A 13,041-nucleotide genomic window follows, 5' to 3' on the forward strand; every position below is an offset into this window, starting at 1 on the left:
ACTAGCATGGAGGCAAAGTGAGTCTGTCTTTTGGAGCAACAGCAGCAGCTCATGCAGCAACAGCAGCTCCAGTTAGACATCTTACAAAAGTCGCTGCAGTTGCTAACGGAAAAAGTTGATGCTCGGAACGCGTTACCACAACAGCTTCCGAGTCCTCGGGTGTCCGATGCTTTCCCACGTCTGCCGTCGTTTCCACCCTTTAGTGACGCTAAAGAGGACTGGGAAACCTTCTTACATCGGCTGAAACAACATTTCACGGCTTTTCAAGTCACAGACGACTCCTTGCAGCAGTCGTTGTTTTTGTCTTGGGCCTCCCTTGACACGATCTTTCTTCTCCGCAAGTCGGCACCGTTGCCCGATTCTGTGGCTCTCTCTTTCCAGGAGATATGCCTTTTGCTGACAAACTATTATTCCCAACGCTACCATGTGGTCGCCTCTCGGCTGGAGTTCCACCAGTACCATAAACAGCCTGGTCAATCGTATCGTTCCTGGGTCACGGACTTGTAGGGTCTCAGGCGTCGGTGCGATTTTACGTACACCAATCATCAGCGTAAGGCTTCATATGTGGACTCCCTGATCCGGAATGTGGTGGTTCAGCTGGCTCCCGATCTTAGGTCCGTACTGCGGCCTTGAAACTCGACAGCCCTACTTGGAAGAGAGTCTCCACATTGCCCACTTCTTTGAAATTACTCAAGGGGCTAACGAGCATCTTATGGCGAGACCGCAGGTAGCGGCGATCGCAGCGTCACAGCAGGTTTCCGCCCTCGCGAATTCGATGTGACCCGGCCGACAGAGGCCAGCGCCGTCGGGACTCCTCGTTGTCTGACGTCTCTATGGCATCGGCGCCTTTGGTCGCCCCTCGTCACCAGTTACGCGGCCCACTTCCATCTTGCCCACAGTGCTTTACTGCGCATTTGCAGGCTGATTGTCCCCACCGCTGGAAAACGTGCACGCTGTGTAACAAGGAGGGGCACAATCGATCGGTTTGTCGTAGTCGCTCGACTCGCTCCAGTCCTGCCCCTCCTGGGCTTCAAGATACAGTCCATGCTCTGTAGTCGGTAGTCCCACAGGACGACCCATCAGCGAGGAAGCTTTTCCTCACACTCCGCATTTTCACTGAGGATGTCAGTTTTCAGGTCGTCACTGGGGCTACCGTCTCCCTGATTAATATGGCGACATATACTCGGCTGGGCTCTCCTGCGTTGTCGCCTCTCTTTCGCCATTTGGTCGCCTACGGGGACAGTTCCATTCCCCTTCGTGGGCAGTTCGTCGTCCAGGCGACATGCAAGTGTGTTCCCCGGCTCCTTACCCTCTTTGTCGTCGACCATCCGTCGGCTTCGAATATTTTTGGCCTGGATGCATTTCAACTGTTTGGCTTTTCAATTTCCCATGCAGTTAAGGTCATTTTCACAGCTATTCCCTTTCAGGACTTGGACGATCTGTGCTCTGCTTTTGCGTTGTTTGCACCAGATCTCGGATGTGCTTCCGGCTTTCAGGCGCACATCACCCTATGGCCAAATGCACAGCCTCACTTTTTCCGGGCCCGGCCCCTTCCGGTGGCCTTACGGCCAGCGGTCAAGCAGGTACTTGATCGGCTCCAGGCCGCTGGCATGATGGAGCCTGTAACTTACAGTGCATGGGCGACACCACTGGTGGTCATACGGAAAGCCAGTGGGTCCTTCGGCTGTGTGGGGACTTCGGCGCTACAGTCAATGCTCAGTCCCTCATTGACACTTACCCCATTCCCCGACAGGAAGACTTGCCGAGCTTGCTGGGGGAGAGTATTTTTCCAAGATCGACCTGGCTGAGGCATACTACCAGATGCCCTTGGATGCTGAATCTCATAACATCACGGTTATCAACAAGCCTTTCGGATTTTACAAGTACAAGCGCCTTCCCTTTGGTGTCTCTTCAGCGCCGGCTATTTTTCAGCGGTTCCTGGAGCAGCTTACTCAGCCTATCCCCGCCTGCGTGAATTATCTGGATGACATCTCGGTCACCGGGTGTTCCCGTCAGGAACATTTGAAAAACCTCAGCGCCCTATTTCACGCTCTGCAGTCTGCTGGTTCACACTGTCAGCTGGACAAGTGTTCTTTTTTTCAACCAGAAGTGGAATACTTAGGCCACTGGCTTAGCAAAGATGGCATTCGCCCTTCAGATAGTAATGTCACGGCCATTGAGGCCCTTTCTCGTCCCAAGGACTTATCTGAACTCCAGGTGTGTTTGGGCAAAGTTACTTATTACTTAAAGTTCTTGCCCCAGGCTGCCTCCGTTGCTCAGCCCCTCAATCACTTGCATCGCAAAGGGGTATCTTTTGATTGGACTTCTGCCTGTGACCAGGCTTTTCTCTGTTTAAAGGCGATGCTGAAGTCCACCCCTTGCCTTACTCCCTTCTCTCCGGACCGCCCCTAGGTTTTGGCGGCTGATTTATCGGCATACGGCATTGGGGCCGTCCTTGGGCACCGGGATGCCGATGGCTCCAAACAGCCCATCGCTTATGCCTCTAAGCCGTTGACCCCAGCACAACGGAACTACTCCCAGATTGAAAAGGAGGCCTTGGCGATCGTGTTTGCTGTCGAACAATTTCACACCTATCTCCTTGGGGCAAAGTTCACCCTCCTGACGGACCATAAACACTTGGTTACACTTTTCGGACCCCACTCTCACCTTCAATAGTGGACGGCTCAATGTCTCCAGCACTGGGCATTGTTTTTACGTAATTACACTTACACCATCCAGTCTAAGCCCATCGCCCACCATGCTAACGCGGATGCTTTGTCACGTCTCCCAGCAGGCCCCGATCCTGCCTTTGACCAGCAGGAGGCTCTCTGCTTTCACATTGATTCCGCCCGCCGAGATGCGCTGGACGGTCTGCCTCTTAAGGCTGCTCACATTGCTGCGACTACCCACCACGACCCTGTCTTGTGGCAGGTTCTCAACTACATGGTCCACGGGTGGCCATCCTATGTTACTCATCGGATGCAGTCCGATTTCAGACCCTGGCGCCACTTGTCCCACAGGCTCTCTGTGGTCGATGATGTCCTTCTGTTGGCCACAGAGTCGGATGCCCATCGGGTGGTCATCCCTCTGGAATTGCGGCTTCGGGTCCTCGGTTTGTTACACCGCGGGCACTGGGGTATGTTCCGTATGAAAGTTATGGCTCGCCGGCACATGTATTGGCCCGGCATCGATGGCGATAATGAGCACCTGGTCCGTGGCTGCGCTGTCTGTGCACGTCACCAGGCCAGCCCCCCTCAGTCATTTGCACCCTGGCCTGTGCCTCGCCGGCCCTGGGATCGCATCCGTGTCGATTTTGTGGGCTGGTTTTTGGGATCCATGTGGTTGCTCATCATTGATGCTTACTCCAAATACCCATATGTTGTCCGCATGGCGTCCACCACCACGGAGGCTACACTCACGGCCCTGACCCAGGTTCTAGCCATGAGGGCTTGCCACACACTTTGGTCTCCGATAATGGTCCCCAATTTATGGCGGCCTCCTTCCACGACTTCTGCCAGGCCAACGGTATCAAACATATCCGTAGCCCCCCTTTCCACCCTTCGTCCAATGGCGCGGTGGAGTGGCTTGTCCGCACTTTTAAACAGCAGTTGACAAAGGCAGTCGACACTTCTCGAACCACGTCGGCCCTCACCCTGTTTTTGAGCACCTATCGCACTACGCCAATTGGCAGATGCAGTCCGGCAGAGCTCGTTCACGGGCGCCAGCCGCAGACCCTGCTCTATTTGCTGACACCATCTTTCTCCTGCCCTCGCTCCCGGCCCTCATGGTGGTATGCCCCTGGCACAGCCGTGGGAGCCCGTGAGTACAGGTGCAAGGCGGACCGGATGCCCGCCACGGTCTTCGCGGCCCATGGGCGGCATGTGACGTCAGTGCAGACCTCGAAAGGGTTGGAGCGAGGCCATCATAATCAGTTCCACTCACATGCCCTCACAGGACTTGCGCCGCCGCCTCTTCCCGTACCTCTTTCAGGTGCGGACACGGTCCTCGAGTCACCATCCCTGCGCCCGGTTGCCGTCTCCCAGTTGGGCCTGCCGTCGGCCCTCTCGGCCCCCGGGTGAATCGATGGCTCCCTCCCCCGCCCTGGACTCTGGATCGGCTGTCATGGATACCTCAGATGTCCCTTCCTCCCCACCACTAGCGGTTGATGAGCCCGGCTCCTCTCCCCACTGCTGACCACCTCGACACCGTCCGGGGCGTTTCCGCCCCTACGCGCAAATTTCTGGGGGGAAGGGATCTGGTGCCATGTGCCGCGGAATTTGAATCTCCACTGGACATCACGGACGTTGAAGACCCCTAGAGCTCTGCATCATCACGCCGTAAGCTGTGGCATCGTTCCAGCAGCCAATAGTGGCGCCCCTGATAGAGTATTTAAGAGTCGGCCTCTCGCTCTGCCAGCAAGTAATCGTTGCGTGAGTCTCGACACATCGCCTTGACAAGACAGCATGTTTATCATACCTTGATCTCGTTAATTGTGGATGTCTTGGATTCGTTTGGTTGTCTCTGTCACTCTGTTGCGTCTTGCGTGTTGTCGTCATAAGGTCTTTCTCCATCGTCGGTCGTCGTTTCGTGTCCGTCCTTTCCGTTCGTTTGTTTGTGCACGGGCCGCTCTCTGTTTGGTCCCGCCGCACATTCTCTGGTCGCAGTCACAACAGGTTACAACACGTACCTATATGGGGAATTAACAGCGATGCAAATATCCACAACTGAAGGTTGGGTAGATCCTTTATCCAGTGTGTGAACTGTGAAGTTCATTTGTGTGTGAATAACAACAGAAACTGTTTGAAAATCTTCCATACTGCATGAATAATGGAGTATTAATGTAGATCACATGCCATTCTACATCTGCACCTGCATGTACACCTACCATCCGCAAACCACTATAAAACACATGGCAGTTATTAGCATTTCTTTCCGTTCCATTCACGTATGGAGCATGGAAGAATGAATGTTTCAGAGCCTCTGCGTGTGCAGTAATTATTCTAATCTTGTGCTCACGATTCCTATGTGAGTGATACATAGGAGGTTGTAGTGTATTCCTAGAGTAGTCATTTGAAGCTGGTTGTAGAAACTTTCTCAGGATAATTTATTTCTATCTTCAAGAGTCTGCCAGTACAGTTTCTTCAGTATTTCTGTGAAATTTTCCCAAGTATCAGACAAACCTGTGACCATTCATGCTGCCCTTCCCTGTATACAGTCATTATCCCCTGTTAGTCCTATATTGGTATGGGTCCCACACACTTGAGCAATAATCTATAACTGGTCTCACAAGTGATTTGTAAGCAATATACTTTGTAGACTGATTGCACTTCCTCAGTACTTCACCAACTATCCAACGTTTACCACCTGCTTTAAGCATCAAGGAACCTATGTGATCACTCCATCTCATATCCCTACAAATTATTACAGCCAAGTAGTTGTAGAGTTGGCAAATTCCAACAGTGACTCATTGGTAATACAGTTGTAGTACACTACGTTTCTTTTTCATTTTGTGAAGTTCAAAATTATACATTTTTCAACATTTAACACATATTAAAAATCAAGGTCTGACTGAATATTTATGCAGCTTTTTTTAGACTACTTCATTATTGATAACTGTATCATCTGAAAAAGGGGGGGGGGGGCGGGGGGCATGAATAAGGTAGTAGTTATGACGTGTAACTTAGTAAAGTAGCAGTAAAAGAAATATAGAATGATAGATATTGCACATTACAGGGATGGTGTTCCAGATGTGTTCCAAATTAATTTGTTTCTTATATTTTGGAAAATAATTTTTTTCCAAAATTACTTGTCAATATGGTCTAGTAATATCAAAAGGTAATATATAACCTGTTTCACTAAAAGAAAAATTCAAGCAGAAAGTACGCTGCAGTTTTTTGGGTCTGGCACATATATAGACCACTATGCCGAAAGGTGTTAACAACTCCTTTGATACCATAGAGAAATTCTTGAGTAGAGACAAATCGCAATGAAAAAAACTGTAAATATTCTTTTCCTTTTTTTTATTTAGTTATATATGTGTTCGGTGTTTGTTCTCTTGGCATGTTCTAGATCATAACATTTATTGTGCTTACCAGCAAATCTTGATTGATTGTAATAAAATTAAAAAAAATACTACAATACTTAATTAAGTATAAGAAAACAAAATTTTATGTAGTCTACACAAATACTGACACAAAAGACACGTAGCTTGAAGAGTTATTGTCATGCTGACTGATTTTAGTAAAGTAAGCAATATTCTAGTTAAATAGGTACAAGAAAATAAATGTAATGTCCACAAGTATGGCCACAAAAGACACATAACTGCACACATTTATTAACAGGATTACATTAGTACAAGATCTTTTGTTTTACCATGGAATACTTTGATAATCATACACTACTGGACATTAAAATTGCTACACCATGAAGATGACATGCTACAGACGCGAAATTTAACCGACAGGAAGAAGATGCTGTGATATGCAAATGATTAGCTTTTCAGAGCATTCACACAAGGTTGGCACCAGTGGCGACACCTACAACGTGCTGACTTGAGGAAAGTTTCCAACCGATTTCTCATACACAAACAGCAGTTGGCCAGCGTTGCCTGGTGAAACGTTTTTATGATGCCTCATGTAAGGAGGAGAAATGCGTACCATCACATTTCCAACTTAGATAAAGGTCGGATTGTAGCCTATCGCGATTGCGGTTTATCGTATCGCGACATTGCTGCTCGCGTTGGTCGAGATCCAATGACTGTTAGCAGAATATGGAGTCGGTGGGTTCAGGAGGGCAATACAGAACGCAGTGCTGGATCCCAACGGCCTCGTATCACTAGCAGTCGAGATGATGGGCATCTTATCCCCATAGCTGTAACGGATCGTGCAGCCACGTCTCGATCCCTGAGTCAACAGATGGGGACGTTTGCAAGACAACAACCATCTGGAAGAACAATTCGACGACGTTTGCAGCAGCACGGACTATGAGCTCGAAGACCACGGCTGTGGTTACCCTTGACTCCGCATCACAGACCGGGGCACCTGCGATGGTATACTCGACGACGAACCTGGGTGCACGAATGGCAAAACGTCATTTTTTCGGATGAATCGAGGTTCTGTTTACAGCATCATGATGGTTGCATCCGTGTTTGGCGACATTGTGGTGAACGCACATTGGAAGCGTATATTAGTCATCGCCATACTGGTGTATCACCTGGCGTGATGGTATGTGGTGCCATTGGTTACACGTCTCGGTCACCTCTTGCTCACATTGACAGCACTCTGAATAGAATAGAATAGAATAGAATATTTTTATTAGCCTTTCAGTATTTTTCATACAATTGGCTTCGTCAAAGTTTACAGAGGGTTTTAGTTTCAGTATGATATTCAAATAGTTACAGAAAGGGGAGAAAAGGAACTAAAGACCTTTTCTTCAGCATTATGTAAAACAATGTTTTATACAGTAATTAAATACACACATAAGAAAAGAATCACAGTAAATAACTAGCTTATATAATATCAAAACATTTTCTTCATACAGTAATTAAATACACACATAAGAAAAGAATCACAGTAAATAACTAACTCATATAATATCAAAACATTTTCTTCATAACTTAGGTAAAACATATATTTTGATGACTAGTTTCTAAGAATTCTTCAGTTGTATAGAATTAGTTATTTTTTAGCCAGGTTTGCAATGTATTCTTATATTTATTTAGTGGTACTGTACGAGCTGAGCATGGTAACTTATTGAAAAATTTTATGCTTAAGTACTTATAGTTATTATGGACTACAGCAAGTCTTGTGGAAGGCAAGTCCAGCAGGTGACTGTTTCTTGTATTGTGTGCATGCACATCACATCTCATGTTCAATTTTTTCAGAGTTTCTCTGGCATATATTAGACAGTTATGTATGTACATGCTTGGCACTGTCATTACACCAAGAGATTTAAAATAATTTCTGCAGGACTCTCTGGGTGCTAACCCCTCCATGCACCTGATTGCTTTCTTCTGCCATCTGAAAATACATTCAGCCCCTGGGGAGTTACCCCAAAGCAATATTCCATATTGCAGTTGGGAATGAAAAAAAGCATAGTATGAGTGAAGTAGCAATTACTTGCTCACACTGTTTCTTAATTTATACAATAAGTACTCGTGATAGTTTACTACATAGATAATTGGTATGTCCTTCCCATGAGAGCTTTTGGTCTATGATTAATCCAAGTAATTTCACTGTCTTGTTTTCATTTTTAGTTAATTTGAGATTAAATATTATTTCTTCTGTTTTTGTTTGATTTATGCACAGTTGGTTAGCGTGACACCAGTAATTAGCCATTTGCATCATTTCTTTATTTTTGTCCAGTACACTCTGTAAGTTCTCACCGGTACTTATTAATGTCATATCGTCAGCATATAGTATGTTCTTACACGGTATGTAATTCGAGAAGTCATTAACATAGACGATGAACAGGGAAGGTCCAATAACAGAGCCTTGTGGTATTCCTCTTTCTATAGGGCATATTTCTGACCTCTGCTTATTTGCATATACAAGTTGTATCCTATTGCTTAGATAAGTTCTGAATAGTTGGAGTGTGTCATCTTCAATGCCATAGTATTTTAACTTTTTGATGAGTATGTCATGTGACACCGAGTCAAAAGCTTTACTTAGGTCAATAAGTGTTCCAGACATTGATACCCTTTTTTCATACCCTTCATAAACATTGCTAACCGAAGCTTCTACTGCTTTTACAGTTGACAGGTGTGACCTGAAGCCAAACTGTTGTTCATTTAAAATTTTGTTGGTTTCAAAATACCTGTGTATCTTCTTATGCACACAATTTTCTACTAACTTGGATATGATTGGTACTATTGAAATGGGTCTGTAGTTTTTTGGGAGGTTTCTTTCACCTTTTTTATACACAGGCAATGTAACTGTGAGCTTATGACAGTCGGGGAATATTCCTTCACCAAGTACTCTGTTTGATAGTGAGAGAAGTGGCATTTCAATTTCTTTTGCTGTACATTTAATGATGAGATTACTGAGTCCATAATAATCTTCTGTTTTGGAATTACTTAATTTGTTTATTGACTTATGAATATCATTTAATGTGATTCGAGTCCAAGTGAGCCTCTCACTTCTTGTCTGTTTTGCACAAGTGAGCAATGCTTCTGCATCACAGGCAGAATTGACGGGTGGGGTGGTGACGCTATTTACAAAATATTCATTGAGAATATTGCAGTCAATAGGGATACTCCTTTCTTTATTGGTATTATTAATTTCCCTTTTAATGACAATCCAGGCAGCTTTACATTTATTTTTAGAATTTAAAATATATTCGTCATTTGCACAGCACTTAGCATTTTTTTATTTCTAATCTGTAAAGGTTTCTCGTTTTAGTGTAATTTTCCTTGTCCCTGTTATGAGATTTGTCTTTCATAATCATCAGTAGTATTCTGAATTTGCGAAGTTGTGGGGTGTGCCACTTGTTAGTATTTTGTTGCTTATGAGTAATATTACTCTGGTACCTTTTGGTTACCAAGGGGCATGTCATTTCTACTATATGCTTGATCTCTGTCAGGAAAATGGAAAAGCATTTATTAATCATTTTCTTGTTATCCATTAGATGAGTCCAATCCATTTCTTTTAACTGGTTTATCATTTTGTTTACATTGGATTCACCTAGAATTCTATATGTCACTTATCTCTCTGTAGAACTGAAGGCTGACTTTTCTATTTGAAGCCATAGCCCTGCATGATCTGATGTACCTAATTCTATTACATCACATTGTATGGAGTCTCTTTGTACATTGCTAATTATGTTATCAAGGCATGCATTCAGTCTAGTGGGTTTTTCATTGTGAGAGTAATAGTTTAATGACTTCAGAGTGTTAATCATATGAATTACATTTTTTCTCTTTGCCCTTTTAATATCAACTACAATTACAATTCTATGCTGTTTATATTTTGACAACAACAATATTAAACTATTAATTTGTTCTATAAATACTATCTCATCAGAGCCTGGGATTCGATAGATTGAGACAATCACAGTTTTCTGTTTGTGCATTACCACACCGGCTACTTCTATTGTAGCTTCAAGGCATATTCTACTAAGGTCTATAACTGAGTAATGCAATTAAAGGTTACTTTGAAACCCCACCATGTGTAATACTTTTTCTGCAGTAGCTTGTAACTAACGAATATCCAAGAGGAACACACAAGTCTATTTCAGTGTCTTTCATCCAGTGTTCATTGATGCATAGAACACTGCAGTTGATTTTATCGAGCCAGTGTTGTAATTCATTGATTTTACAGCTAAGAGATTGTACATTTATATGAAGACGGAGGAAACTGTTACTGCTACATAATGGTATTCTGCTTTCACAGAACTTTCTGTATTCATTTATTTTCGCTACATGATCTAAGGTTGCACAATTATCTGAATGAATTAGACTGCTGCAGTTTCCACTTAATGTGGTTTCTAACTTTCCTTCGTCTGCAATGTCGTTTTCTCTAAAAAAAAGGAGGTGTACAGTCATGCTCTGTGGGACTGTCTTTTAAGACATGGCTGCTGCGTGCTTGTATTTCATTTACAACTTTGTTTATCTCCTGACACAGAAATGTTTTCCCATGGTAATTTAGATGCTCGCCATGTTCAGTGTGCAAATTTCTTTCAAGTCTGCTAATATCCACTACATTGCATTTAGCATAAATGGAGCATAGTTGTTTGATTTTAATATTTGTTTTACGAATCTCTTTGTTAACACATGAATTATAGATCAAGTCATGTCTATGAGGTATCGTCACAACAATAGTGTTTTCCACCTTACTTACATCTAAAAAAATTTTCAAACCTGTTATACACTTTTTGGCTTCATTATGTGCTACATCATTTGCACCAGTCACACAAACAACAAAGTCACTGTCCCTTGTATTCTTGTGTTATGAGATGCCTTCAACAATATTTTCTGTCCTCGCACCAGGTTTTACGATGCCTTTTGCACGAAGATCCGTATTCACAGTGGACGTTACATTTCAGATATGTTACGACCCGTGGCTCCACCCTTCATTCGATCCCTGCGAAACCCTGCATTTCAGCAGGATAATGCACGACCGCATGTTGCAGGTCCTGTACAGGCCTTTTTGGACACAGAAAATGTTCGACTGCTGTCCTGGCCAGCACATTCTCGAGATCTCTCACCAATTGAAAACGTCTGGTCAATGGTGGCTCGTCACAATACGCCAGTCACGACTCTTGATGAACTGTGGTATCGGGTTGAAGCTGCATGGGCAGCTGTACCTGTACACGCCATCCGAGCTCTGTTTGACTCAATGCCCAGGCGTATCAAGGCCGTTATTACGGCCAGAGGTGGTTGTCCTGAGTACTGATTTCTTAGGATCTATGCACCCAAATTGCATGAAAATGTAATCACATGTCAGTTCTAGTATAATATATTTTTCCAATGAATACCCATTTATCATCTGCATTTCTTCTTGGTGTAGCAATTTTAATGGCCAGTAGTGTAATTTGCCGAGTAGAGAGATTATGAAGCACAACCCAGATGTTTGAGCAAATTTTGCAAATATTCATTAACACTGTAGAAGCTGTGAATTATTAGTAGACCTTAGCTCTCTTCTAATTGTATTAAAGTTTAATATTTTTTGTCCTCTTATCTGGCTATGTATTGCAAAGAATTTCGATTTGTATAGTACATTGTCCTTATATAAAGGCAAGCTGAAAATTAATACCTCCCAATTTTTATTCTGTTCTCAATATTGGCTGAAGTATTACATGTCATGCATATTACTTGGTCAAATTTCCTGCTTTGCTGACACAAGGGACCACCTCTGCTGCTAGAGGGCTCTGAATTGCACCGCTTAACATGATGGAGTGTTATGGAACTATGTCAGTGCTTCAGAAACAGCATGATGTAATTGAGTTTTACAAATCTGAAGAGTTTGTCCACACGTGGCGCACCATCTCCTTCAGCATGATAAAGCCAGACCACACACGACTGCTGTGACATCTGGAACAATGCAACACCTTGGTTTCCCTGTCATCGATCACCCCTCACACAATCCTGACTTGGCCTCTTCCGATTTTCATCTTTTCTAAACCCTAACTAACACCTTTGAGGGCTTCCCTTTGATAGTTATGAAGTGGTGCAAGTAGAGGTCAGGGTGTGGCTCTGTCAAAACTGTCAGGCATTCTGTAGTGACACTGTCAACAAGTCGGTCTTTTGTTGGGAGGATTGTGTTTGACACCAGGGTGAGCATGTTGAGAAATAAATATTCAGAAATGAAGAATAAAGATGTAGAATGTTAATAATGTTTCTTTTACTTAAGGGCTTTGAATTTTCTCAGAAAAAGAAATTCAGTGGCATTACTTTTCAGCATACCCTCGTACGTTATGTTCGAGTATAATGACTTTTCTGGAGACTAGAAATCTGCTCTATAGGAATCAGCACGGGTTTCAAAAAAGACGATCGCGTGAAACCCAGCTCGTGCTATTTGTCCATGAGACTCAGAAGGCCATAGACACGGGTTCCCAGGTAGATGCCGTGTTTCTTGACTTATGCAAGATGCTTGATACGGTTCCCCACAGTTGTTTAATGAACAGAGTAAGAGCATATGGACTATCAGACCAATTGTGTGATTGGATTGAAGAGTTCCTAGATAACAGAACGCAGCATGTCATTCTCAATGGAGAGAAGTCTTGCCAAAGTTTTCCAAAGTAAGAGTGATTTCAGGTATGCTGCAGGGGAGTGTCGTAGGACCGCTGCTATTCACAATATACATAAATGACCTTGTGGATAACATCGGAAGTTCACTGAGGCTTTTTGCGGATGATGCTGTAGTATATCGAGCGGTTGTAACAATGGAAAATTGTACTGAAATGCAGGAGGATCTGCAACGAAGGCAATGGCAATTGAATCTCAATCTCAGTCTCAAGTGTAATGAGCTGCAAATACATAGAAACAAAGATATTTTATCATTTAGCTACAATATAGCAGGTCGGCAACTGAAAGCAGTTAATTCC

Source organism: Schistocerca nitens, chromosome 11 (assembly GCF_023898315.1).
Source record: "Schistocerca nitens isolate TAMUIC-IGC-003100 chromosome 11, iqSchNite1.1, whole genome shotgun sequence".
Taxonomy (NCBI): domain Eukaryota; kingdom Metazoa; phylum Arthropoda; class Insecta; order Orthoptera; family Acrididae; genus Schistocerca; species Schistocerca nitens.